The sequence below is a fragment of the Aethalodelphis obliquidens genome, unplaced genomic scaffold (assembly GCF_003676395.1).
Source record: "Aethalodelphis obliquidens isolate GAN/ISIS:26980383/991018 unplaced genomic scaffold, ASM367639v1 scaffold11, whole genome shotgun sequence".
In the NCBI taxonomy this organism is placed as follows: domain Eukaryota; kingdom Metazoa; phylum Chordata; class Mammalia; order Artiodactyla; family Delphinidae; genus Aethalodelphis; species Aethalodelphis obliquidens.
Genome location: NW_020837955.1, coordinates 7,354,419 through 7,382,021, shown reverse-complemented (window position 1 = coordinate 7,382,021; position 27,603 = coordinate 7,354,419). Strand labels below are relative to the sequence as shown.

The 27,603-nt window shown below is 39.3% G+C and overlaps 1 protein-coding gene across 8 annotated transcripts in view; it reads left to right on the top strand.

Moving 5' to 3' along the window:
- The window catches only part of SGMS1 (sphingomyelin synthase 1), a 290,635-nt gene that overhangs the window by 156,108 nt on the left and 106,924 nt on the right, over nucleotides 1-27,603 (top strand). For 7 of the 8 annotated variants that reach the window (XM_027111924.1, XM_027111915.1, XM_027111916.1 and 4 more), the window contains one exon: nucleotides 27,203-27,283. The exons of the other annotated variant lie outside the window; for it this stretch is intronic. The gene's annotated coding sequence lies outside the window, so the exon portion shown is untranslated. The remainder of the gene's footprint in view (nucleotides 1-27,202; nucleotides 27,284-27,603) is intronic. 8 annotated transcript variants of the gene reach the window in all.

Genomic DNA, 27,603 nt, shown 5'->3' with positions numbered 1-27,603 from the left:
AGGGGAGGGAATGAATTTACTCATTCTGGGGCAAGAACTTCCCAGGCAGGAAGATAGTAAGTACAGAGGCCTGGATACTTTCTTTGTTTCAAATCCAGGAAACCAAAGCTCAGCCTTGCCCAAGGTAACACAGTTCCAAAGCACCGGTTCGCTGGTTCACACCCTGATCTGTCTCAGTCAAAGCCCTCGCTCTTTCCGCTACCCTGGGTGACTCTAAAAGGAATTTGTATTCATCTTAGGATGCTTTCCAGCTCCTAACAAAGTGCATTGTACATCGTGAGCACTGAAGGTCAACCATGCTGCTCTCAAGCAAAAGTAATAGATAGGTAGGTAAACAGATAGATTAGTTTTCTCTACTCAGCTAGTAGAACCTCAAAATGATAACCTCTTCCTCAAATCTCTTAAGAGGATTAAGAAAAAACTTTTAGCAAACTACCCTTTCTGCTTTTTCTTTTCTTTCTTTGAAAAAATTTATTATTAGTATTTTGCTTTAAAAATCTCTGTTCTTGTTTATTTGTGAGATTTCAAGAGTACACTCCTAATTGTGTACAAACTGACACAAGCAGTAGTTTAGAAGGGAGAATATACGACAGTAACAGAGACAGACGGGATGGTTTCTTCTCTGTTCCCTTTAAGAGATATTGCTCTTTTGTTGTTGTTGTGTACGTGGAGCCTGTGAAAAGGGAGTTCACTAGGATCACGGTATACAGTGTCATTTTTAAGTCTGAATAGTGAAAACATTCATTGGTAGCAGATTAAGTGAAGGTATCACGTGGGCTGTGAACCCAAAGACTTGCCGTTGGGGCATCACCTTGTACCGAGCACCGTTCCACCACTTGTCTCACGTTCCCTCCAAGAGGCATAGCAGATCACTGGTCATGACTGACATTTGGCACTGGCCACCTGAATTTGGGGTACTAGCTGCGATTTGAGTCCATGTGTGCTACTTTTCGTTCTTGGTCAGAATGAAGAAAAATAATTTTTAAAATTCTTTTTGGATAAAATATTTGTTAACCAGTGTGCTGTTTATGGCATTGTGATTTTGATATTAATTATGGTGAAGTAACCCTGACACTCATTCTTAGAATCCTGACCCAAGTGATCTGATGTGGGGTTTTCTGGTCAGACTCATTGGATTTTAGTGGCTATGAGAACCTAGTTTAATATAACTATTCTAGGGTTATCTCCCTCTTGGAACCAGTTTATGAGGATGACTGAAAAGTTAGGGTGGAGGCTGAAAGTTTGGCAAGTAGGCTAAGTAGACTAATCATTTTCCTTTGTATGGGCCTTGCCTTCTTTTTTGTATAAGAAAAGAGTTACGTCTGTAAAGAGTGTGAGATTGTACTGAATTGATTCAGGTGACATTTGAGGGAAACATTCTTGTTCCAAAGATGTTTGTGTATTTCGAGTGGATTTTAAGAGCTACTATTTGAGATAAATAAATGTTTGGTAATCACTTCGTTCTCTGGCCTTGGTAGCAGTTCTATCCAACAGTAGTTCTTGTCTCCTTTTATTCATAGCCTCTATTTGGTGGTGCTGTTTTTTCCACTTCTATGGTATCTTCTTCTGCAAAGTGCTGCTTTGCATGTGGCTCTCCTGGCCTCTCCAACTCATCACTTTCACCTTCAACTCCCAATGCTACCTGAATCGGCATCTCTGTTGATCCACTCAAACAATACACATTGAGCACCTGTTCCCCAGTAGACACTGTTCTAGGTACTGGGATACAGCATGGAGCCAGACAAATGCCCTCTTCTCATTGCATGGGGGCGGGGAGAACAGACAAAGAACAGACAAGCATGTCAGGTAGTGACAAGTTTTAGGAAGAAAAATAAAGCAGGGATAGGGTATGGAGTGATGGTGAGAATGGCATCTTCCACATGGTGTGTTTGAGTGCTGACTGCAGGAGCAAGCCTCAGTCGGGGGGAATCTGAGGAGAGTGGGCTTCAGGCAGAAGAAACTACAATTGCAGAGACCCTGACGGGAGAGTGTATGAGTGATGGCCAAGGGGCAGGGGTGGCTACAATGCAGTGAGTGAGGGGAGAGGGTTTTTTTTGTTTTTTTTTTGTGGTACGTGGGCCTCTCACTGTTGTGGCCTCTCCTGTTGCGGAGCACAGGCTCCGGGCGCGCAGGCTCAGTGGCCATGGCTCACGGGCCTAGCCACTCCGCGGCATGTGGGATCTTCCTGGACTGGGACACGAACCCGCGCCCCCTGCATCGGCAGGCGGACTCTCAACCACTGCGCCACCAGTGAAGCCCTGAGGGGAGAGTTTTAATATATGAGTTCGGAAAAGTATTTGGGGGCCAGCTCATAGAGCACCTCTGTAAGCCTATGACGTAGAGTCTAGCTTTTGCTCTGAGTGAGGTGAGACGGTACCTGTGGTCTTAAGCAGAGAGGTGACTTACGATCTGACTTACGCCTTAAATCCCTCCGGTTGCTGTGTGAAGACTGTCCCACAGGGGACACAAGAGGATGCATGGAGACCAGGTAGGAGGCTATTGCGAAAGTCTAGGCCAAGATGCATAAGCCTGGACCAGGGTGGAAGGAGTAGTGGAGGGGTAAGACGTGGTGAGATTCCAGACATATTCCTGAAGGAAGCTCATAGAATTTGGATATAAGTTAGATGTGGATTTGAAAAAAAGAGAGGCATTCCGGATTTCTTCCAAGATTTCAACCTGAGCTGCTGGTAAGTTAGAGTTATTATTTACTGAGATGGGAGAAGAGCACAGGAGGAAAATGTTGTGGTTATAGGGCGGGTGGGGAGTAAAGTCTTTATTCATTAAAATAACTTTAATTATTATTGTTAATAATTAAACAATACCTGTTAGATACCTGAGTGAGAATGTTGAGAAGGCAGCTGGCTATTTGAACCTGGAGTTCAAGGAGTCCAGCCCAGAGGTATCTTTTTAATTGAGAGTTGTCCTAGAAGAGATGGTATTTAAAACCATGGGATTGGATGGGAGCACCTAAAGTAGTTCTCAAAGTATAGTAGGGACCCATGGGTTCCTTGGACTTTCATAGGGAGGTCAGCAGAGTTAAAACTTTTTATAATACTAAGACGTATAGTTCAGTACCGTTTTCTAGAGACTATGTGTGACATCATAGCAGATTGAATGCAAACACAGTTGTGGGAATCTGCTGTTTTCTGTTAAGCTAGGTATTAGGGAGATTTTAAAAAATGTAAAATGATGCTATTCTTCTTACTCATATATATGTTTTTATTTTGGAAAATGTATTTTCTATTAAAATATGTTATTATATATTGACAGGGCTTATAGTTGCTTTTAGATGAATTAATATTTAAAAGTTTTCTCCGTTTTTAATACAGTAATTATCTATAGGTATAACCCTCATACACAAAAATTTTTTGAGTTCCTTATCAGTTTTTAAAAGTGTAAAGGGGTCCTGAGACCAAAATGTTTGAGAACTGCTGACCTAGAAAGCAAATGATAATAGGGAGGAGAGCTGAGCATTGAATGAACCTCTGGGCACTTACAGAGATAAGGAAGAACCCACGAAGGGGGGTGAGAAGCAACTGCTGGAAGGAAGGCAGACAGTGGATAGAGTGTGAGGTGTTTCGGGGGCCAAGTAAAGAAAGAATTTCAAGTGGAAGCAAGAGAACAAGCGTGTTGTGCGCTGCCGAAAGGTCATATTAAATGAAAATCGAGAACCAACCATTGGCTTTCGCAATGTTGGAGGTCATTGTTGATTTTGAATTGGCTAGTTTAAGTAGAGGGGATAAAAGTAGGCTCAGGAGAGAACAGAAGAGAAGGGATTTGTATCACAATTAGAGTCCTGAGAGTGAGAATTCTCTCACCCCATCACTTCACGTTGAGGCATAGCCTGACCAGCCTTCAGATTTACCTCCGATGGGAACCCACGCCAGGCAAACCAGCTATGAGGTTGGGATGGAGGATGTGGGCAAGTGGTACAAGACGTAGTTATGTAATCCCCTGTGCTGTGGAGATAATTTCCTTTAAAAGGTGGAGGGGTTATTTTTTCTTGACTTAAGAAACATGTTTATATGGAGTTAGTTGCTGAAGATTTTTCTTTCTTAAAATTATTGTGTCCTTCAAAAGGAATAACTGAATTTATTATGTTTACTTCTTGCATTTTATTGGTCAATATTAAATATTATGGTTTTCAAGGGAAAAGAAGTGATATATTTTTCCCCCAATGAGGTCTTTACCAATTTGTATTAAATTTATTTACTTAAAATTTACGGTAATTTCTCTTCCACCCAACTGAGAACTCTTCAACAATAAGGTGGAAGTTTTTCATTTTCATTGCCCTAGTGACTATCGTCTTGCCTGGAATACAGTAGGAATTTAATATTTTAGAATAGTAAGATATTAGAACATTTAGATTTATGCTTTATAGTTTATTTTTTGAGTGCTTTTTTCATTGTGTTGTTAAAAGTAAACTTTAAATTGTTAATGGGATAAATAAAATTAGATAAAACCTAAGGGGCAGGTTGTTTTTAATTCCTCTAGGTTGGAACAAATATCAAAAAGAATATTTTGATAGGAAACAGATTTGATAGGAAACAGATAATAGTTCTTTTCCCTCTGCTTTGTTTGGGTGTATATTTCAAAAACAGCGTGACTAGGGACTTCCCTGGCGGTCCAGTGGTTAACACTTCGCCTTCCAGTGCAGGGGGTGTGGATTGGATCCTGGTCAAGGAGCTAAGATCCCACATGCCTCACGGCCCTAAAAACAAAACATAAAACAGAAGCAATATTGTGACAAATTCAATAAAGACTTTAAAAATGGTCCACATCAAAGAAAAAATCTTTAAAAAGTCATGACTAAACTAAACACACACACCTTCTGTTTTGAGGCTTTAGAATTTGTCCCCCAGGGTAATAAGAGAAATACTTTTGACCTGTGAGAGACCATATCTCCTTCAAAACTAATTCAAAGAAATTTTTTTGTGAACTATCTTTTTTTTAAAATTTTTATTTATTTATTTTTTATTTTGGGGGCTGCATTGGGTCTTTGTTGCTGCGTGTGGGCTTTCTTTAGTTGCGCCCAGCGGGGGTTACTCTTCGTCGCGGTGCACGGGCTTCTCATTGCAGTTGTTTCTCTTTGTTGTGGAGCACGGGCTCTAGGCACACAGGTTTAGTAGTTGTGGCTTGCGGGCTCTAGAGTGCAGGCTCAGTAGTTGTGGCACACGGGCTTAGTTGCTCCACGGCATATGGGATCCTCCCAGACCAGGGCTCGAACCCACGTCCGCTGCATTGGCAGTCGGATTCTTAACCTCTGCATCACCAGGGGAGTCCCTGAACTATCTTTTAATTTGGGTATAATTTTACATACTATACAAGGTACAAATTTTAAGTGAACAGTTCAGGGAACTAACATCTCTTTCAAGATGTAGAACATTTCCGTCGCCCAGAAAATTCCCTTGTGCCATTTCCAGTCAGTTGTCCCAGCACCGAAGTAAATAGTAATGTAATTTCTATCAACAGAGCTTAGTTTTGCCTCTTGCAGAGTTTTGTAGAGTTATATAGAATGTACTTGTGTGTCTGGCTTCTTTGGCTTCACTTAATGGTGTTTTTGAGAGTCATACTTATTGTTATGTGTATCAATAGGTTGTCTCTGTGTTGCTGAGTAAACTTTAAATTGTATGAATTTACCTATTCACCTATTGATGGACATTTGGGTAGTTACAACTTTTGGCTATTGTGAATATAACTACAGTGAACATTATTATACAAATCTCTTTGTGGACATGTTTTCATTTCTTTTGGATATATGCTTGGAGGTGCATCACTGGATAAGTGTATGTTTAATTTTATAAAAAATTGTCAAACATTTTCCTAAAGGGGTTATATAATTAAACATGCCCATCAGCAATGTATGAGAATCTCCAATATGGTCCAAGCCTTTGCCAGCACTTGCTATTATTATCATTCTTTTCAGTATTAGCATTCTAGTGGGTGCGATGTGGTATCTTGTGGTGTCCTGACTTCCTTTATGATAATGATGTTGAAAATTTTTCATGTACTTATTGGCTATTCCGGTGTCTTCTTCCATGAAGTATCAAGTCGTTTGCTATTTTAAAGATTGGGTTGCATGACTTCTTTATTCTTGAAGTATAGTATAGTGTAGTAGTTCTTTATGTACTCTAGGTACAAGTCCTTTGTCAGATATATGTACGGTAAAGATTTTCCAGTTGGTGGTTGCTTTTTCATTTTCTTGATTATGTCTTTAAAAAAGCAGAAGTTGTAATTCTGATGAAGTCCAGTTTATCAGCTTTCTTTTATCGATAGTGCTTTGACTACTTAATTGTCACAAAGACATTCTCCTATGTTTTTCTGCTCTATAGGTTTAGCTCTTACGGTTAGTTCTATATGAGGTGTAGAGGTCAGGATTCATTATTCTTTCCATATAGATATCTATTTGTTCCTGTCTAATTTGTTGAAAAGACCATCCTTATACCCACTGAATTATTTTGGCATCTTGGTAAAAAAAAAAAATCGATTGACCATATATGCGTACCTCTATTTCTGGCCTCTATTCTGCTGTGTCGTTCTATTCATCTGTCCTTACACCATTACGGTATTTTGTTAGTGTCTTTGCCTGGTTTTTGTATCAAGGTCATGTTGGTATATCCTTTTGCACTGTTTATCTGTGTCTTTGCATTTAAAATGCATCTGTTTTAGGTAGTATGTAGTTGGGTATTACTTTTTAATGTATTCTGACAATCTCTGCCTTTTAATTGGAATGTTTAGTCTATTTACTGTAATTATTGATATGGTTAGTTTTATATCTACCGTTTTGTTGCTTCCTATTTGTCCCATCTTTTAGACATTTCCTTTTAATCCTGTATCTCCTTTTCTCCCTTCTTTTTGTTTAGTTGAAAATATTTTAGCATTGCATTTTAATTTCTCTCTTAGATTTTCAGGTACACCTCTTTGTGTGATATTTACAGTCTCTCTGCAGATTATAATATTCATCCTTAATAAAAAGCCTTTTTGAATTAATATTTTACTACTTTGTATAAAATGTAAGAAACTGACAATATGGTTTCATTTGCCCCTCCTCATCCATTGCACCGTAGTCTTCATACAATTTATGTCCATATATGTTACAAAATATACAATTCAGTATTATACTTTTAATACAATATATGCTAAGTATATATAAAGTATTTGTATACACAAACTATATTTTATACAGTATACCTAATAAGTATGTCATAAGGGAATTAAGAGAAATAGTCTTTCATGTTTACTTACACATTTACTATTTCGAAGGTTCTTCATTCCTTTCTGTAGATTAAAATTTACATCTGGTATCACTTCTCTTCAGCTGAAGAGCTTTCTTTAGCATTTCTTGCAATGTAGGCCTATTGGCAACAGATTCTCTCAGTTTTTATTTATATGGAGATTTAAAAATGTTTTCCTTTATTTTTGAAAGATAATTTTGTTGTAGATAGAATCCTAGGTTGATAGTTTTTTTCTCTCCCCTTCTTTGGGTGATTTGAAGATTTTTTTGTCTTCTGGCCTCTTGTTTCTGATGAGATGTCTGCCTTCATTCTGATTATTCTCACGTGTAACATGTCTTTTCTGGATGCTTCTAAGATTTTGTTGTTTTCTTTGGCTTTGGCTTTTGTTGTTGTATCTTTGGCTTTTGTTGTTGTTGTTATCTTTGGCTTTCATGGCTAGGTGAGGTTTTCTTGTGGCTGAGTTTTCTGCTTTTGTGTATTGGTTGCTGTTTTTGCTCCATTTTGAAAATTTCTGGCCTATGTTTCTTTACACATATTTTTCTGCCCCATTCTCTCTACTGTCCTTTAACATGTAAATTAGACCACTTGATACTGCCCTACAGGTCATTGAGACTCTTTTAAAAACATTGTTTTTTTTCTGTACCTCAGCCTGGATTCTTTATACTGACATATCTTAAAGTTCACCAGTCCAGCCTGTTCACTGTTGTGTCCAACCTGCTATTAATCTAATCCAGTATGTTTTTATTTCAGATATTGTAGTTTTAAGCTCTAGAACTTCCTTTTTTATTTTTATTTTTTGCAGTTTCTATATGTCTCCTGAAATTTCCTATTTCTTTACCCATTATATCTATCTTTCTCTGCAGATTATTTTAATGTTTATCATTGTTAGAGTTCTTGTCTTCTAATTCCATTTTCTGGATTATTTGTAGATCTATTTCTATGCACTGATTTGTCTTTAACTATGGAGTTGCATTTTCCATTTTCCTCACATATCTATTAATTTTTAATTGTATGCTGGACAACGCATATGCTACATTGTATAGATTTGGGATTCTGTTGGGTTTTGTTCAAACAAGTAATTAAGTTGCGAATCATCTTCGGTGTTACATAAGCTCATTTTTATGTTAGCTGTTTCCATTTTGCCTATATTTCCCAGGAAATATCCTATAGTCAGGGTGTTCTTTATTTCTTAATCCATGTTGCTTCTGTGGTGTCACAGGAAAGTCTCAGGCCTTTACCAGGCTCCTGAAACCTGCCATGCCACATCTTGAGCTTTAAACTCCTCTAAGGTGGGCAGCTGTTTGAATCTGTCAGCTTTCAGAAAACTTTTTAACTGTTGTTTTTTTTCTCTGGGATCCTTGGAGTCTCATAGCTCTGGGTTTAGCCAGCAAGTGTAGAATTTATTTGCAAATTCGGAGCTTCAAATATAGGCCTGACTTCCTCATTTGGGAGATTTTTCTTGTCCATTTTTATAGCTACCTTGGCAGGTCTATATTCTGACCAATAAGACTGTGGTTTGCTGCTTGAGTTCCATCTGCCGTGACATAAACTTGGTTGTACCCTCACAGAATAAGCTGTATAAATGTAAATTATCATTCAGTGTGGTTCCCTTATTTAAGGGCTATAGATTATCCACTGTCTGCCTGCTTTTGGTTATTTTCCAGCGCCTTCAAAGTTGCCTTTTATATTTGTCCACGGTTTATAATTGTTATTGGATGGAGGGCAGTTCTGCCATCATAAAGCCAGTCTCTGAAAGAATTTGTTTTGTGTGGTTTATTTCTGTCATTTGTAAAGAGGTGTTGAACCTCATTTTCATTTGGAGTTTAAAAATACCTTCAAGTCATGCATAATGGATGTTTGTTACTGGCCAATAACACATTGTTTAGATATAAGACAATATTTATGAAATGATTGGTATTTATGAAAAGAAATATAAGATATTAAAGCATACTCTAAGATGGGAAATATGGTAACCTTCTCTGACTTAGGCATAGGCTGATGTTAGATAATCACAAGAATTCTAATTAAATATACTTATTATATATATTTAAAGACTCTAGGGTAAGCACTGGAAATAAATTTCAAGTAAGTACTTCAGCATTCCTAATGTCTGGCTGCCAATTTCTGACCTATATAAATAACCTTTAAGAGAGAAGATATCAGTTTTGAAGTTTCTTATCTGCCCCTGATGCATTTGGCCACTAAAATTGGCTAGGTAAGTTAGTGCAGTTCTCAGAGTCCAAGACTAGAAAGAAATTAGGCCAACTTAAAATATATCATGCTCCAGGAAAAGTGAGGATGTAGTTAGAAACTGAAATTAACACCCTCAGCATTGGTACTATTTTGCTTCTGTCTGCTGATGCACCATGGTAGATGTATCATCATTATGATATTGGTAGGAATGGGTGAACATTTAAGGAGGTCAGAAACTTTTTTTTCTTTACGCTGTCAGCAAAGCTATGTTAAATAATAACAGCATTGCCCTGTTTCACATTTTCCCTATGTATACTGTTTCTTTCAAACAGCTTTGAAGTATTGTTTAATCAGCAGGGATTTTGTTTTAAATAACTTTAAAAAAACTCTTTAAATTATATGTGGTCATTGTATAAAAAGAAGAAAACACTGGTAAATAAAAAGGAAAACAATTAAATTAACCCAAATTCCTCTATCAGGTACAGCCACTTTGGGGGGCATACACCCTTTTAGTTATTGTCCTGTTTTATTTACAAAAAAGGATCGTACTCTATGTATTTTATCATCTATTTTTTTGCCCAGGTATTTCAGGCAGTTCCATAGGTATGTGAATGTTTGTGCTTCTGTACATGCTGTGTGTATTTATTTAAGCAAAAAGAAATTATGCAGATACTTGTTTTAAATCTATCCAGCTAAATATTGTTGAATATACTAGGGCCCAGTATACTGAAAATTTTATCATTAACTGAAACCACATTTGCATTTTTTTTAAGAAAAAACTGATGGGCATGAGAGGAACTTCTTTGTAGCTTCTACTTTAACAAACCTAAGAATGGGTAGCCTGCTCTTATTCTTTTTAAACGTAAGGGCCGTTCGCTTACTGTCACCTAGTCATAGCCTTCCCTCTTCAGCTTTATCACATCGTACATTGTTGAGGCTGGAAAAGCCCCAGAGTTGCCCTGCAAAATCATGCATTGCTGTTCATCACCAGCTATATACTTAGTCACTCAGTGCAGAGTGTCATTTTCAAACAATCAAGCCTTCTATTTAATCAAGGTCTCATTGCCAGTGTTGTATCTGGATGTTGAACAAGGCAGGTTTCTGGAGTTTATAGTCTAGAAGGGAAGCAGACATTAAACTAGGAAGGAATTATAGGTGCACTGAGAGTAATGAAGAAGTTCAGTGTCATAGAAATGTATGGTAGGTGTCTTGACCTCACCTGGCACGTTTGAGAAGAGCTTCTTGGAGGAAAAGATGTTTAAATTGACACCTAAATAAGGAGCAAGATTTAGGTAGGAAAATGGGACAGGAAAAGTCAGGGAGAGTTTTCCAGGTGGAGGAACTGTCAGAGACGGAAACCATGATTCATTCAGATGCTTCTGTTCCTCTCAGTTTTCTTTCGTAGTTACTTTTGAAACGTTGGGATGATTTTTCCCATAATCACCCATGTAAAATATAGGGTAAGCTGGGACTTAACAGTTCTGTGAGTCATGATCAACACAGTATTTTACAGATGGGTTGTTTGAATGTTGATAACTTTGGATAAGCAGCTACTGAACAAATGCATCACTTCAGTCTCTTAATCAAAAGGTCGTGCTGAGCCCCCAGCAGATTCGGTACTTACGGGAATGGCAGCGCTCAGGGTACTTGCTGCCAGTTGAATGGTTATGTTGTCCCTAGATTTTTCTCTCTGCTTCTTTAGTATGTCATACGGCCTCCTGTGAAGGCCAGGTGACTGTCCAGGCCAGGCTTTAACAAACTACAGCTGAAAGGCCAAATCTGGCCGGAGACTGGTTTTTGTCAATACAGTTTTATTGGCACACAGCTATGTCCATTCATTTTCATGTTACCTGTGGCTGCTTTCAGACTGTAATGGCAGAGCTGAATAGTTGTAAAAGATTATCATATGCCCTGCAAAGCCTAAAATATTGACTATTTGGTGCTGACCACTGGTTTAGGCATGATCTGTAACCAAATGCCCCTGCATCATTTCTCTGTTTTGGTTGGTGTTTCTTCCCATATTCTTCACGGCCAGTCTGCTGTTTGTTATTTCTGTTTTTCGAATTTTTCTTCCTTCTCTCCCTTCTTACCACTTATCCCGGGCTGTGCTAATAAATAAGTGAGGCTGACACATCTCATTGCATTCTGTCACACTGCATCATGGTCAGTCTTTGTTTTCGGCTCTTCTCCACTTAAATTTTGATCACTACTCATTCTCAGAGGCCTTTCCAATGACTTCTTGCTTCATGGTGGCCTAGAAGAGAAAAAGCACAAACTTTGGCTCCAATAGAAAAAAAACAGTGTGTTTCACGTTGAACCCTGCCACTTAGAAAGTAGGTTCACTTAGGCATGTCACTGTAATTCTCTGAACCTCAGGTTCTTTTTCTGAACATGGGGATAATGCCACAGCTGCCTTGCCTGCATCAGGAGTGCTCAAGGATTAAGGCATGGAAGTGCCTGTGTCTTCATTTGTCCTTTTCTGTGAAGTTGACAGTGCTGGATGACTGACTTCCTTTACTCATATGCATTTGTGAAAAAGTTAATTTTGCTTTTAAATTTACTGTGGAAGAAATGTGGTCTGTTTTTTATTTCCAAATTTTTGCTTCGGAAACTAGTCTTATTAAGTACAGTTTGAATAAGAAAGCATGAAGCTCAAACTATCTGCATTAAAATCTCTCTATAGCCAAAAGCAAATCAATATTACTGAATGAAAGCCCTTTTAAATGTATGTTTAAAATCAGACGCATTGTATTTCGAGATTAAAGGAAAGATCAAATGATAACTCTAGAAATTAGAGACATTTTTATTCCCGGATGACAGAGTTCTGAGTAGTATTTTTGTCACTGTACTTTCTATGGTAGAAATTGATGCAATTGATAAAAATACAGAATTGGCCAGGCTGAAGATAATATATCTACCAATGTGGCTACCAATGCTAAGGAATTTTCCACTGCCTTAAATTAGGGTACGACAGTAAAGAAGGTTACCTGCGTGGTTTTATTGATCTGGAAAGGAGATGGTGGTTTGAGGTCCAACACAGATAAGAAAGTAGAGGAGTAGCCTTGTCTTTTAGACACCACCTGACGGTGACTTCGAAGAGCAGGGTCACTAATGACCTGCTCTGCAGATACCTTGTTGAACTGTGTTATGTTCTTGTATCCCTTTGAGGAGGGTTTTTTCTTTCTCTTTTTTTTGTAAAAGAAATATTTGCCTTTTTCACAAAGATCTTTCCACCCATTTCTGCATTAATACTTAGTGCCAGGGCTTGAGAGGATGGACAGTTGACGAACACCCTTCTTTCTCATCCAATTTTGGGACCAATGGATAGACCAATGAGAGGTAGACATGCAGGGGCTCATTAGGAATTACCCTGATTCCAGGACTGTGGCTAAGTGGGTTTTCTGATATTTCATGCAAGTGAGACCAATTTCCCCTCATAGTGTGGGAGGGAGCAGCTTGGACTTCCCCCGCCTGTGGGCAGGCCAGCTCTGAGAAGGGAGGTACTCTGGAGAGTCTGGGCCACGTTGTCCAGGCCCTTCCCCCAGACTCACCTTTCACATAATCCACTTCTCTCCCAGGGAGGAGATTGGGAAGGAGACTGGACTGTTGGGCTAGTGGAAAGTCCTCCGCATGGAAGCATGAGGCAGGGGGAGTGGAGCTTTCCCTCTAACGCTTTATTGAATGTGTTGCATGAATAACTGTGCCTGCGTTCTCAGTAACTCTACCTCAGTTTCATCTTCTGTGAAACTAGGATAATAATAGTAACATGCCTCATGGTGCTCTTGTCAAGATTAAATGAATTAGTACCTGGGAAACATTTAGAAAAGAGCCTCGCGTGTGGCAAACAGTTGGTCTATTTTTACCTTGAGTAATACCAGTATTTTTAATACTGTGTCAAAGCGTTCAGATGCATTTAAAATGGGAGGGTTAAATCGTGTCCTAGTGAAGGTAATACCTGTAGAGGTGTAAGTTCATGTTGAGGAGAGAAAACTGCTGGCTGCGTGGGAGAAAATAATCCCTATTTCTTTTTGGTTTGTTTTAAACATATATTTGTTCTTGGTGCTGAGAGGAAAAGATTATGAAGGAAAATGCTGAGTGCAAGACCACTTTCTTTTAGGCTACTGAGAGACTTCCCTAATGAGAGTTCTGGAAGGATGCGACCTGGGGACGTTAAACGACTTTGTTTTGATAACTCCCACTGCTGCCTTAAAGGCAGTATTATTACAGAGAAAAACAAGTTGATTTTTATTTTAAATACGGAAATTTCTAGGAGAAAAGGGAGCTCCAGTCTGCATTCTTAATAGCCTACCAAAAAAAAAGGCTGGAAATCTCTCTCTCTGCAGTGGTTACTTGTTTACATGTGGTTACTTCTGCTGAAAATATTAGTAAACATTATTTATGTCCAAACAGGCTCCTTATATACAGCACCTACTACGCCAAAGCATTTGTGTAATGAATATCTGTGTAATGAATATATCTGTGCAATGAGTCAGTGGATTTAGGAGTGGGGATTTCTAAAGCAGTGGAATAAGCACGCTTGCACAAATGTTTATTCTATGCCTCTTTTGACTTTCTTCCCTACTTAACATTCATTAAAAAAAAAAAGCAGATCATTCACAAGAAAAGGCAGCCTATTTTAGGGGCATCTCAGTTTACTTAGAAAATCCTGTGCATTGCTTTTGAAAATGGATTGAACACTTAATATGAATGTTTAATCAGTGTTATTCTTTCCTCTTGCCACAGGGCTTAGTTTTTACAAGTTGAAGCTTTGTAGAGTCAGGGGAAGTTAATCCCAGTTGTTTTCCTCACAGAATATTTGATACCACTGATTTCATTATGTCTGGAGTTGAAGCTAAAGTTGGGTAGACTTGAGCATAAAGAAACCTGGGAAATAGGAGGCCCAGGCCGTGCTGCTGGCTGACCCTGAACAGGTCATTTCAAGTCTTTTGGTCTATGTGTTATCATCTGTCAACTATGAGGCCAGGACGAGAAGACTAATGAGGATTCTCCAGCTTTCAAATGATGTGAGTGTAGGATACCCCCACTAGTTTCTGCTTTTAGCAAGATATCCTAGTCAAGTAGAAGGTCTCTGGCTCAGTGAGTTGTAGCTGTATGCTCTGCTTGAGAATTGTTACTTGAATTAATTTGTAGAAACTGTTGGTACTTGCTCAGAAGGTTTCAAAATATATGTGTTTGATTTTTAAAGACCCTATATTAGCAACTGGATGGAACTTTAGATGTTTGGATTTTTATTCTGGTCTCAAAACCACCAGTATGGAAAATCTCTAATGTGTCTCTCCAATTAAGGGTTTTATAAAGTATTTAAGTCCATTATATCACATTTAAAACACACTTTTGTGAAAATTATTTTATGATAGGTAGGGTCATGGTATATCTCGTAAGATGGTCGAAGTCCTCTTGCTGTTTCTTTTCTTCTTGTTGTTATTTATTTATTTATTTATTTGAAGTATAGTTGATTTACAATGTTGTGTTAGTTTCTGGTGTACAGCAAAGTGACTCAGTTTATATATACATATATATATATGTATATATTATACACACATACATACATATTTTTTCAGATTCTTTTCCATTACAGTTTGTTACAAGATATTGAATATGACCCTGTGCTATACAGTAGGACCTTGTTGTTTATCTGTTTTATACGTAGTAGTGTGTATCTGCTGATCACAAACTCTTATTTATCCCTCCCCTCACCCCCTTCCCCTTTGGTAACCATAAGTTTGTTTTCTATGTCTGTGAGTCTGTTTCTGTTTTATAAATAAGTTCATTTGTACCATTTTTTAGATTCCACCTATAAGTGATACCATATGATATTTGTCTTTTTCTTACTTGACTTAGTATGATAATCTGTAGGTCCAGCCGTTTTGCTACAAGTGGCATTTAATTGTGTCAGTGTTTGGCGTGTTAAATAGCCTTTGCAGGCCAGCCAGGGAACCTGACTGCCATTTACAAGATGGTATTTTCCTTGGTCATCATGATCCACTTTGTCTTCCAAATGGTAAGAATAGGGTGACAGGATGTGTGTGGTAAGAGCGGAAACTGAGTATCTGAGTCGATAGTTGAACAGGAGGATGCATGCCAATGTGAGGGCAGGAGCACCCTCCCAGGCCCTGGCCCCAGCCTTCTCCTTCCTTCCCCTCCTCTCTCAGAAGGACATGTGGTTGCATCAGGAACTTGTGCCTCACTTCCCTTCTGTATTGGTTATCTGTAGCTGCCTGACAACGCCACTACCAACTTAGTTGCTTAATCAGTGCAGAAACTATCTCACAGTTTCTGTGGGTCAGGAGACTGGTTGTGATTTGGCTACGTACTTTATAAGGCTGCAATCAGGGTGTCAGCAGGGCTGCTGTCTCATCTGAGGCTTGACTGGGGAAGGGTTTTCTTCTGAGCTCATGTGATTGTTGGCAGGAATTCAGTTTCTTGTGGGCTCTTCAGTTGCTTATTAACTGTCAGTTGGAGGCTGCCCTCCCCTGGCTCTCTCTGTAGACAGCTCATCACTTGGCAGCTGGCTTCTTGAAAGCCAGCAAGGGAGAGAATCTCGTAGCAGAATGGACGATACAGTCTTATGTGATGTAACCACGTGTCTCGTCATTTTGGTCTTATTCTGTTGGTTACAGGCAAATCACAGTTCCCACCCCCACTCAAGGGAAGGGGATTACACAGGCATGGATAATAAGAGACAGGGATCTCAGGGGCCGTTTTGGAGCCTGCCACACTTGAGGCTGGCCAGGAATATGGCTTCTCTTTATCTCTTCTCTCCTCTCTGGGCATTCTCCTACTTGGCTAAGGGCACAATTCTCATCCTTCTGTCTCCTTTCTTCTGACCGACAGAGAATTCAACACCCTGGTGGCCTTTCTTCCGCTTTTCCACTGTGGAAACGCAAGGAAAACATAGCAGGAATCTCAGTCTTGGTAAGAAACTCTCATGCTTTGGGGGCTCTCCCCTGACAGCTGGTATTTTGTGTGTGTGACGTGTTCCCTAGCAGGTGTTTCTAAGTCAGCATGAGGCTTATATAAACGATCTAAGTGGCATCTTCTCAGCTTTTATGTCTTCTGTTCACTGTTGTACTTAAGCAAGTGCTGAATCCCAACACTAGTTCACTTTCCCAGTGCCATCCTTTTAGAATTCTTGCTAGGACTGTGTTTTAGATTTTAATGTAGAATCATTAGTGGTTTGGGTCCTTTTACTCTTTGGCCCCATTAGCTGCTCTTTTGTGTCATTTCCCTTATTTCCCTCTTCTCTTCAGTCATCTTTAGGGGGTTTCTTGCCTTTCTCTGTCCTGCTCCTGGTCTGTGACTTGCTCAGTCTCCAGTTATTGCTCTTCTTCATTGCTGAGGAGGCAGCATGGTGTCAGTTAAGAACAAGGACTCCTATGTGGGAAAAGAATCTAAAAAAGAGTGGTTATATATGTATGTATAACATGTCACTTTGCTGAACACCTGAAACTAAAACAACATTGTGAATCAGCTATACCCCAATAAATTTTTTTTTTAAAAAAGGACAAGAACTGAAGCCAGGCTGCCTGGGTTTGAATCCCAGCTCTGCCATTTATTAGCTGAGGAATCTCAAGCAAGTGATTTAGTTTTGTTTCTGTGTGGGTGATACGAACAGTTCTGATTTTCTCACTGGCCAATAAGAGGCTTATCAGAGGCTGATTGCTGCTGCCGCTCTTACTTTGCTCCCAAGGTATGTGCACTGATATAGGAGCAATTTGTGCTTTATTACTAAATGAAACTTTAGACCAAGATTTTTTTCTGGTGAAGTGGGCCAGAACATATCTGAACTCATGAGGATACCTCTTTTTTTTTGTTGTTAATGTTGCCTTGGAACTTGCTTTGCCTCCTAAGGATGAGGATAGTTTACTTCTTCCAATAACAACAACATTTAATGAGCACTTACTGTGTGCCATGAGCTTTATTAAACTGTTTGCAGGCATTATGCCTTTAACCCATAGAACAACATTAAGCTGTAGTACTACTGTTAGTCTCATTCTATTGATGAAGAAACTGAAGCTCAGAGGAATTAAAGAACATCCTCAAGGTCTTTAAGGTAGATTGGGGAATGCAGTTTTGTGTGACTGCAAAGCACATGCTTTTAATGACCGTAGGACACTATCTCCCATAGAGAAAGTCTAAACCCCTCTTCATGAACTAACTCCTTAGGAGAAAAGAGGCTAAGAATCCAATACAACCATGTCTTACAAGAGCTTCTATCCACTTCTGCAGCCTTAGTGCAAGTGACATCCTCTAGCATCTCTCAAATGATCTTGGTTTTGATGCCTGCCAGTCTCCTTCCGCCTTGTGGGAGCTTGGCCTCGCCCTAGAAGATAAAGTGTACGTTCAAAAAGGAGCGTATTCTTTTTAGCCAGGTTCCTGCGTGACTGTTGTAGAATATTAACATTGTATGTCAGGTATGATTAAGAAATATTGAGTTTTTAACTGTCCCAGCCAGGATTTATACATCCACATTATTCTCCTTCAGTGCACCAGCTAAGTTAATTGCTTGTATTCTGGTGATACTGCCATTGCACTGCATTCTCATGAATGAACTTCATCTCAACCACCTTGTAACTCCTTCCCCAGCCCCAGGACTGAGTACAGTGTCTTCTGCCACATGGGTAGTTCATTAGTCAGTTGTTGAAATCACTTCTAATTCTTTCAAATAACCCTGGTGGTGGCAAGTGACCATCTTTGAGGATGAAATTGATTCCTTGAACCTATTAAAATATTTTCCATCATAGCAAAGAACGTGTGTTTGTTAAAAAATCAGGAGCAACTAAACTGTAATGAGACATTTTCTTGTGGGCATTGTACACAGGTTTTGAACGTATAAGAAGAGTACTCAGTTTACTCTGAGCAGTCAACACCACTGGAATGAGTCCCAAAGTGATGAAGGGGTCAAGGAGAACTTTTTGTAGATAGAAAGTTCTGTTTAAAAGTTGGTAGTGCCGGGCTTCCCTGTTGGCGCAGTGGTTGAGAGTCCACCTGCCGATACAGGGGACACGGGTTCGTGCCCCGGTCTGGGAAGATCCCACATGCCGTGGAGCAGCTGGGCCCGTGAGCCATGGCCGCTGAGCCTGTGTGTCCGGAGCCTGTGCTCCGCAACGAGAGAGGCCACAACAGTGAGAGGCCCGCGTACTGCAAAAAAAAAAAAAAAAAAAGTTGCTAGTGCCTCACCTTGTGGTCTTTGTTTTTCTTGAAAACATAGCTGACAAATCCATACTGTTGTTGATGAGGCTGTGAAATGAAGCTAGCCTTGGTGATAGGCTACTGGCATTTGCAGTGTGGCTTTTATTTTCCACAGATGTCTGCTGAGTACTTGTCATTACAATGCACACCAGAAGAATTAGCACTAGTGGAAAATTTTCATTCCCTTCTTCAAGAATTTATCATCAAAAAAAGAAACTCAAGGGCTTCCCTGGTGGCGCAGTGGTTGAGAGTCCACCTGCCGATGCAGGGGACACGGGTTCATGCCCCGGTCCGGGAGGATCCCACATGCCGCGGAGCGGCTGGGCCCGTGAGCCGTGGCCGCTGAGCCTGCGCATCCGGAGCCTGTGCTCCGCAACGGGAGAGGCCGCAATGGGAGAGGCCACAACAGTGAGAGGCCTGCGTACCGCAAAAAAAAAAAAAAAAAAAGAAACTCAGTACTGATATGAAGAATGCTAACAAATGCATAGCTATAACTTTTGGTTTGCATGTTAGTAAAGGCTACCAAGATGGAGATTTTTATTTAACACTTCATTCAGATCAGCTTAGAAGAGTTTCATGTTGTTGTCAAAAGTGTGATTTGAACCTCTTTCCGAAATGTTCACCTAGAGAAAGAGTCTGAATTTGATGGACTATCATACTTGCACTAGCAAACACAATAATTGTAATTCTATTTTGGGGACATAGTCTGTGGTGGGCACTGTACATGCATGATCTCTAGTCTGTGTAACTGCTCTCTGAGGTATGTATTACTGTCCTTATTTTACAGACCTGGAAACTGAGACTTAGAGGATTAACTTACTTGACAGAGACCACACTGCTATTAAATAGCAGAGGTAGAGTTCAAGACTATGTATTTTAAACTTATATCAAACTCTCTGCATTTTCCATGCTCTTCAAAGCCTTCCATACCAAGTAACCTGGAGTATAAAGCCATACAGCCAGCCGATGAGAATGTTCCTCGGTGTTGGGTACAATCTACAATACAAATTTTTGACTCTTCATTCCTTCCCTGCTATTTTTATTGCTGTTGACAAGTTCTTTCTTTGTTACCAGGAAGCTCTCTGTATTGATGGGGTGTTTTTCCATTCTCTCCCTTCTTTATGCCCCTCTTACAGACACGCACACACCCTAATGGTCTGGATAACTTGGGGTTTCTGCCTGTTCTATAACTGAGGTGACACCGTCTCTCATGGTACCTCAGTGTATGGAGCCATTTTACAATTAATATTAATCTCTTCTCTCTGAATGCCTTTAACACTGAGGCTTCAGGTGAGGAAAGTTAACAGGTTCCTATTTTATAAGTGTTGTCTACTGGGAGCCATATGTTCTTCACATAAAATGAGCAATTGCTGCATTCTACTTGCTAGAAGTAAGATGTTTTCATTTGGGCTGTTCTGTGAAGAGAAAGAAATTGGAACTTCCTACCGCTTGGTTGGGGACCGTAAAATGTTAGGAAATTGAAAAACAGAAGTAAAACATCATTCTGAATGACTTCCTTTTGGAAAAGGGGGGCACTTTGCTGAGCATAATCCATTATTCCATGAATTACATGAATCTGCGCTATTTGAATTGTATATATGGACGAAGTAGCAAGTCTGATCATTGAACTCTGGGTGTCCCTGGTGCTGGAGTGATACCCTTGTTAGATCAAAGTTTGACTTTGGCAGATCATGTCTTTCATTTTTTTAAATTCTCACAACCACACAGTATAGTAGGGGCCATTTGATTCTCTTTCAGAAATAAAGAAATTGAGGCTGGGTAAATGTGAATGGATTTTCCCAAGGACACGTGGCTAGGAAGTGGTAGGATTTTGAGCCAAGGTTTTATCTGGGCATTGTCCTTTGATAGATGTTGGTGGTTTGGGTTGCTTTATCATTTACCTTTTCTATCCTATAATCTTTATTTTTATTTTATTTATTTATTTATTTTAATTTTCAATTTTATTTATTTTTTTATACAGCAGGTTCTTATTAGTCATCCATTTTATACACATCAGTGTATACATGTCAATCCCAATCGCCCAATTCATCACACACACCCCCACCCCACCCCCACTTTCCCCCCTTGGTGTCCATACGTTTGTTCTCTACATCTGTGTCTCTATTTCTGCCCTGCAAACCGGTTCATCTGTACCATTTTTCTAGGCTGCACATAAATGCGTTAATATACGATATTTGTTTTTCTCTTTCTGACTTACTTCACTCTGTATGACAGTCTCTAGATCCATCCACGTCTCTAGAAATGACCCAATTTCATTCCTTTTTATGGCTGAGTAATATTCCATTGCATATATGTACCACATCTTCTTTATCCATTCATCTGTCGATGGGCATTTAGGTTGCTTCTGTGACCTGCCTATTGTAAACAGTGCTGCAATGAACATTGGGGTGCATGTGTCTTTTTGAATTATGGTTTTCTCTGGGTGTATGCCCAGTATTGGGATTGCTGGATCATATGGTAATTCTATTTTTAGTTTTCTAAGGAACCTCTGTAGTGGCTGTATCAATTTACATTCCCACCAACAGTACAAGAGGGTTCCCTTCTGTCCACACCCTCTCCATCATTTGTTGTTTGTACATTTTCTGATGATGCCCATTCTAACTGGTGTGAGGTGATACCTCACTGTAGTTTTGATTTGCATTTCTCTAATAATTAGTGATGTTGAGCAGCTTTTCATGTGCTTCTTGGCCATGTGTATGTCTTCTTTGGAGAAATGTCTATTTAGGTCTTCTGCCCATTTTTGGATTGGGTTGTTTGTTTTTTTAATATTGAGCTGCATGAGCAGTTTATATATTTTGGAGATTAATCCTTTGTCTGTGGATTTGTTTGCAAATATTTTCTCCCATTCTGAGGGTTTTCTTTTCATCTTGTTTGTAGTTTCTTTTGCTTTGCAAAAGCTTTGAAGTTTCATTAGGTCCCTTTTGTTTATTTTTGTTTTTATTTCCATTACTCTAGGAGGTGGATCAAAAAAGATCTTGCTGTGATTTATGTCAAAGAGCGTTCTTCCTATGTTTTCCTCTAAGAGTTTTATAGTGTCCGGTCTTACATTTAGGTCTCGAATCCATTTTGAGTTTATTTTTGTGTATGGTGTTAGGGAGTGTTCTAATTTCATTCTTTTACATGTAGCTGTCCAGTTTTCCCAGCACCACTTATTGAAGAGACTGTCTTTTCTCCACTGTATATCCTTACCTCCTTTGTCATAGATTAGTTGACCATAGGTGCGTGGGTTTATCACTGGGCTTTCTATCTTGTTCCATTGATCTATGTTTCTGTTTTTGTGCCAGTAGAATATTGTCTTGATTACTGTAGCTTTGCAGTATAGTCTGAAGTCAGGGAGTCTGACTCCTCCAGCTTCTTTTTTTTCCCGCAAGACTGCTTTGGCTATTTGGGGTCTTTTGTATCTCCATACAGATTTTAAGATTTTTTTGTTCTAGTTCTGTAAAAATTGCCATTGGCAATTTGATAGGGATTGCATTGAATCTGTAGATTGCTTTGGATAGTAGAGTCATTTTCACAATATTTTCTTCCAATCCAAGAACATGGTATATCTCTCCATCTGTTGTTATCATCTTTAATTTCTTTCATCAGTGTCTTATAGTTTGCTGCATACAGGTCTTTTGTCTCCCTAGGTAGGTTTATTCCTAGGTATTTTATTCTTTTTGTTGCAATGGTAAATGGGAGTGTTTCCTTAAATTCTCTTTCAGATTTTTCATCATTAGTATATAGGAATGCAAGAGATTTCTGTGCATTAATTTTGTATCCTGCAACTTTACAAATTTACTGATTAGCTCTAGTAGTTTTCTGGTGGCATCTTTAGGATTCTCTACATATAGTATCATGTCATCTGCAAACAGTGACAGTTATACTTCTTCTTTTGAAATTTGTATTCCTTTTATTTCTTTTTCTTCTCTTATTGCCATGGCTAGGACTTCTAAAACTATGTTGAATAATAGTGGCAAGAGTGGACATCCTTGTCTTGTTCCTGATTTTAGAGGAAATGCTTTCAGTTTTTCACCATTGAGAATGATGTTTGCTGTGGGTTTGTTGTATATGATCTTTATTATGTTGAGGTAGGTTTGCTCTATGCCCAGTTTCTGGAGAGTTTTTATCATAAATGGGTGTTGAATTTTGTCAACAGCTATTTCTGCATCTATTGAGATGATCATATGGTTTTTCTTCTTCAGTTTGTTAATATGGTGTATCACATTGATTGATTTATGTATATTGAAGAATCCTTGCATCCCTGGGATAAATCCCACTTGATCATGGTGTATGATCCTTTTAATGTGTTGTTGGATTCTGCTTGCTAGTATTTTGTTGAGGATTTTTGCATCTTTATTCATCAGTGATATTAGTCTGTAATTTTCTTTTTTTTTACTGTCTTTGTCTGATTTTAGTATCAGGGTCATGGTGGCCTCATAGAATGAGTTTGGGAGTGTTCCTTCCTCTGCAATTTTTTGGAAGAGTTTGGGAAGGATGGGTGTTAGCTCTTCTCTAAATGTTTGATAGAATTCAGACATTTGAATGTGAAGCCATCTGGTCCTGGACTTTTGTTTGTTGGAAGATTTTTCATCACAGTTTCAATTTCATTACTTGTGATTGGTCTGTTCATTTTTTCTGTTTCTTCCTGGTTCAGTCTTGGAAGGTTATACCTTTCTAAGAATTTGTCCATTTCTTCCAGGTTGTTCATTTTATTGGCCTAGAGTTGCTTGTAGTAGTTTCTTAGGATGCTTTGTTTTTCTGCAGTGTCTTTTGTAACTTCTCTGTTTTCATTTCTAATTTTATTGATTTGAGTCCTCTCCCTCTTTTTCTTGATGAGTCTGGCTAATGGTTTATCAATTTTGTTTATCTTCTCAAAGAAACAGCTTTTAGTTTTACTGATCTTTGCTATTGTTTTTTTTTTTGTTTCTATTTCATTTATTTCTGCTCTGATCGTTATCATTTCTTTCCTTCTACTAACTTTGGGTTTTGTTTGTTCTTCTTTCTCTAGTTCCTTTAGATGCAAGGTTAGATTGTTTATTTGAGATGTTTGTTGTTTCTTGAGGTAAGATTATATTGCTATAAACTTCTCTCTTCGAACTGCTTTTGCTGCATCCCATAGGTTTTGGATCTTCGTGTTTTCATTGTCATTTGTCTCTAAGTATTTTTTGATTTCCTCTTTGATTTCTTCAGTGATCTCTTGGTTATTTAGTAATGTATTGTTTAGCTTCCATGTGTTTGTGTTTTTTACGTTTTTTTCCCTGTAATTCATATCTAATCTCATAGTGTTGTGGTCAGAAAAGATGCTTGATACGATTTCCATTTTCTTAAATTTACCGAGGCTTGATTTGTGACCCAAGATGTGATCTGTCCTGGAGAATGTTCCCTGTGCACTTGAGAAAAATGTATAATCTGCAGTTTTTGGGTGGAATGTCCTATAAATATCAAGTCTGTCTGGTCTATTGTGTCGTTTAAAGCTTGTGTTTCCTTATTTATTTTCAATTTGTATGATCTGTCCATTGGTATAAGTGAGATGTTAAAATCCCCCACTATTATTGTATTACTGTCGATTTCCTCTTTTATAGCTGTTAGCAGTTGCCTTATGTATTGAGGTGCTCCTATGTTGGGTGCATATATATTTATAATTGTTATATCTTCTTCTTGGATTGATCCCTTGATTATTATGTAGTGTCCTTCCTTGTCTCTTGTAACATTCTTTATTTTAGAGTCTATTTTATCTGATATGAGTATTGCTACTCCAGCTTTCTGTTTATTTCCATTTGCATGGAATATCTTTTTCCGTCCCCTCACTCTCAGTCTGAATGTGTCCCTAGGTCTGAAATGGGTCTCTTGTAGTCAGCATATATATGAGTCTTGTTTTTGTATCCATTCAGCAAGCCCGTGTCTTTTGTTTGGAGCATTTAATCCATTCACGTTTAAGGTAATTATCGATATGTATGTTCCTATGACCATTTTCTTAAGTGTTTTGGGTTTCTTTTTGTAGTTCCTTTTCTTCTCTTGTGTTTCCCACTTAGAGAAGTTCCTTGAGCATTTGTTGTAGAGCTGGTTTGGTGGTGCTGAATTCTCTTAACTTTTACTTGTCTGTAAAGCTTTTGATTTCTCCATCGAATCTGAATGAGATCCTTGCCAGGTAGAGTAATCTTGGTTGTAGGTTCTTCCCTTTCATCAGTTTAAGTGTATCATGCTACTGCCTTCTGGCTTGCAGAGTTTCTGCTGAGAAATCAGCTGTTAACCTTATGGGAGTTCCCTTGTATGTTATTTTTTCCTTGCTGCTTTCATTAATTTTACTTTGTCTTTAATTTTTGCCAGTTTGATTACTTTGTGTCTCGGTGTGTTTCTCCTTGGATTTATCCTGTATGGGACCCTCTGCGCTTCCTGGACCTGGTGGCTATTTCCTTTCCCATGTTAGGGAAGTTTTTGACTATAATCTCTTCAAGTATTTTCTCGGGTCCTTTCTCTCTCTTCTCCTTCTGGGACCCCTATAATGCGAATGTTGTTGCGTTTAATGTTGTTCCAGAGGTCTCTTAGGCTGTCTTCATTTCTTTTCATTCTTTTTTCTTTATTCTGTTCCACAGCGGTTAATTCCACCATTCTGCCTTCCAGGTTACATCTCTGCCTCAGTTATTCTGCTATTGATTCCTTCTAGTGTAATTTTCATTTCAGTTATTTTATCGTTCATCTCTGTTCGTTTGTTCTTTAATTCTCTAGGTTTTTGTTAAACATTTCTTACATCTTCTCAATCTTTGTCTCCATTCTTTTGCCGAGGTCCTGGATCATCTTCACTATCATTATTCTGAATTCTTTCTTTGGAAGGTTTCCTATCTCCACTTCATTTAATTGTTTTTCTGGGGTTGTATCTTGTTCCTTCATCTGGTACATAGCCCTCTGCCTTTTCATCTTGTCTATCTTTCTGTGAATGTGGTTTTTGTTCCACAGGCTGCAGGATTATAGTTCTTCTTGCTTCTCCTGTCTGCCCTGTGGTGGATGAGGCTATCTAAGAGGCTTATGAAAGTTCCCTGATGGGAGGGACTGGTGGTAGGTAGAGCTGACTGTTGCTCTGGTGGGTAGAGCTCAGTAAAACTTAATCCGCCTGACTGCTGATGCTGGGGCTGGGTTCCCTCCCTGTTGTTTGTTTGGCCTGAGGCAACCCAACACTGGAGCCTACCTGGGCTCTTTGTTGGGGCTAATGACAGACTCTGGGAGGGCTCTCGCCCAGGAATACTTCCCAGAACTTGTGCTGCCAGTGTCCTTGTCCCCACTGTGAGCCACAGCCACCACCTGCCTCTGCAGTAGGCCCTCCAACACTAGCAGGTAGGTCTGGTTCAGTCTCCCCTGTGGTCACTGCTCCTTCCCCTGGGTCCTGATGCGTACACTACTTTGTGTTTGCCCTCTAAGAGTGGAGTCTCTGTTTCCCCCAGTCCTGTCGAAGTCCTGCAATCAAATCCCACTAGTCTTCAAAGTCTGATTCTCTAGGAATTCCTCCTCCCGTTTCCGGACCCCCGGAAACCCCATCAGGTTGGGAAGCCTGATGTGGGGCTCAGAGAACCTTCACTCCAGTGGATGGACTTCTGTGGTATAAGTGTTCTCCAGTCTGTGAGTCACCCACCCAGCAGTTATGGGAGTTGATTTTACTGTGATTGTGCCCCTCCTACCATCTCACCATGGCTTCTCCTTTGTCTTTGGATGTGGTGTATCTTTTTTGGTGAGTTCCAGTGTCTTCCTGTCGATGATCGTCCAGCAGCTAGTTGTGATTCTGTTGTTCTCGCAAGAGAGAGTGAGAGCACGTCCTTCTACTCCGCCATCTTAGTTCCTAATCGTATAATCTTTAAACAATTTGAGAAATAGAGCAACTCAAGTGGGAAGCAACATAGATAGTAGCTTAATTACTGATAAAAACAGGATTGGAGAACTGAGAATTGTCAGTTACCTCCTTCTGTAAAGCATGAATTGGACCTTAGTAACCCTGATCTAGTCATCCTAGTCTGGTAACAGCTGGAGAGAAGCTGGCAGAGAGAGCTGGCTGGCCCTCCCAGAAGCAGGCAGCCCTTGTCCTGCTTACTGTGTGGAAGTTAGCTTGGCCCTAGGTGTTGGAGAGAACAAGAGGGAGGGCCTTGCTGCCCAGCTCTGTGTGCTGCCTCAGCACTAAGCCAGTGCTTACTCTAGCCTTCCCAGGTGATAAGTCACTTGCTTTTGAGAAGGGAGGAGGGGCTGGGGGGGAGAGGTAGAGAGAGAAAGTGGCTTACTCTAATACTGCTTCCTCCCAAGAAAGACTAAAAATTTCTTCCTGAAAACATAAGGGAGGGTATTTTAAGAGTGTCCGCCCCAAACCCCAAGAGTAGAAATACTGCTCTTTCAAGTTCTTTCTCTTGAGGTGATCTTCTGTGGTGTTCTCTCCTGCCTTTTTGATTTTGGAGAGAAATGGAGAGACAACTATATTTTTCTGTGTGTTTTGGGTATAAAGAAAGGAAAAGACTAATGTAGTAGAAACCAGGAAATGGTCTTTATGAGACATATAATCAGATTCTTTCTTCTCATGGCAGGTGATGGAAATGTACAGAAACAGTGGGAGAAGCCGGTAACTTATAGGAAGCCAAGATGACAAGAATTTTAAAAAATAATCAGTGAGTAAAATTTTGTTAGCCCTTTAGAATTCCGTTGACTACAGGGTGAATTTTCTGTAAGAAACCATGGTAAAATAACAGCACAATTAAATACCTCAAAAGTTTAAAAGAGAAAATTTTGAAAAGTAAATATGCAAACACTACAGAAAGTTGGTGCCAACATTTGAGAAATTTTGCTTTTGCATTATTCTTTCTTGGAAGAATGTGTCATCTTAGGTTGGATATGTCAGTTTGGTGGATAGAGTATAAGTATTTAAAGAGTTGAAAGAGGATTCCTTTTACATTAACCTTGGAGTAGCCCTTCTCAAATGCGGATCATT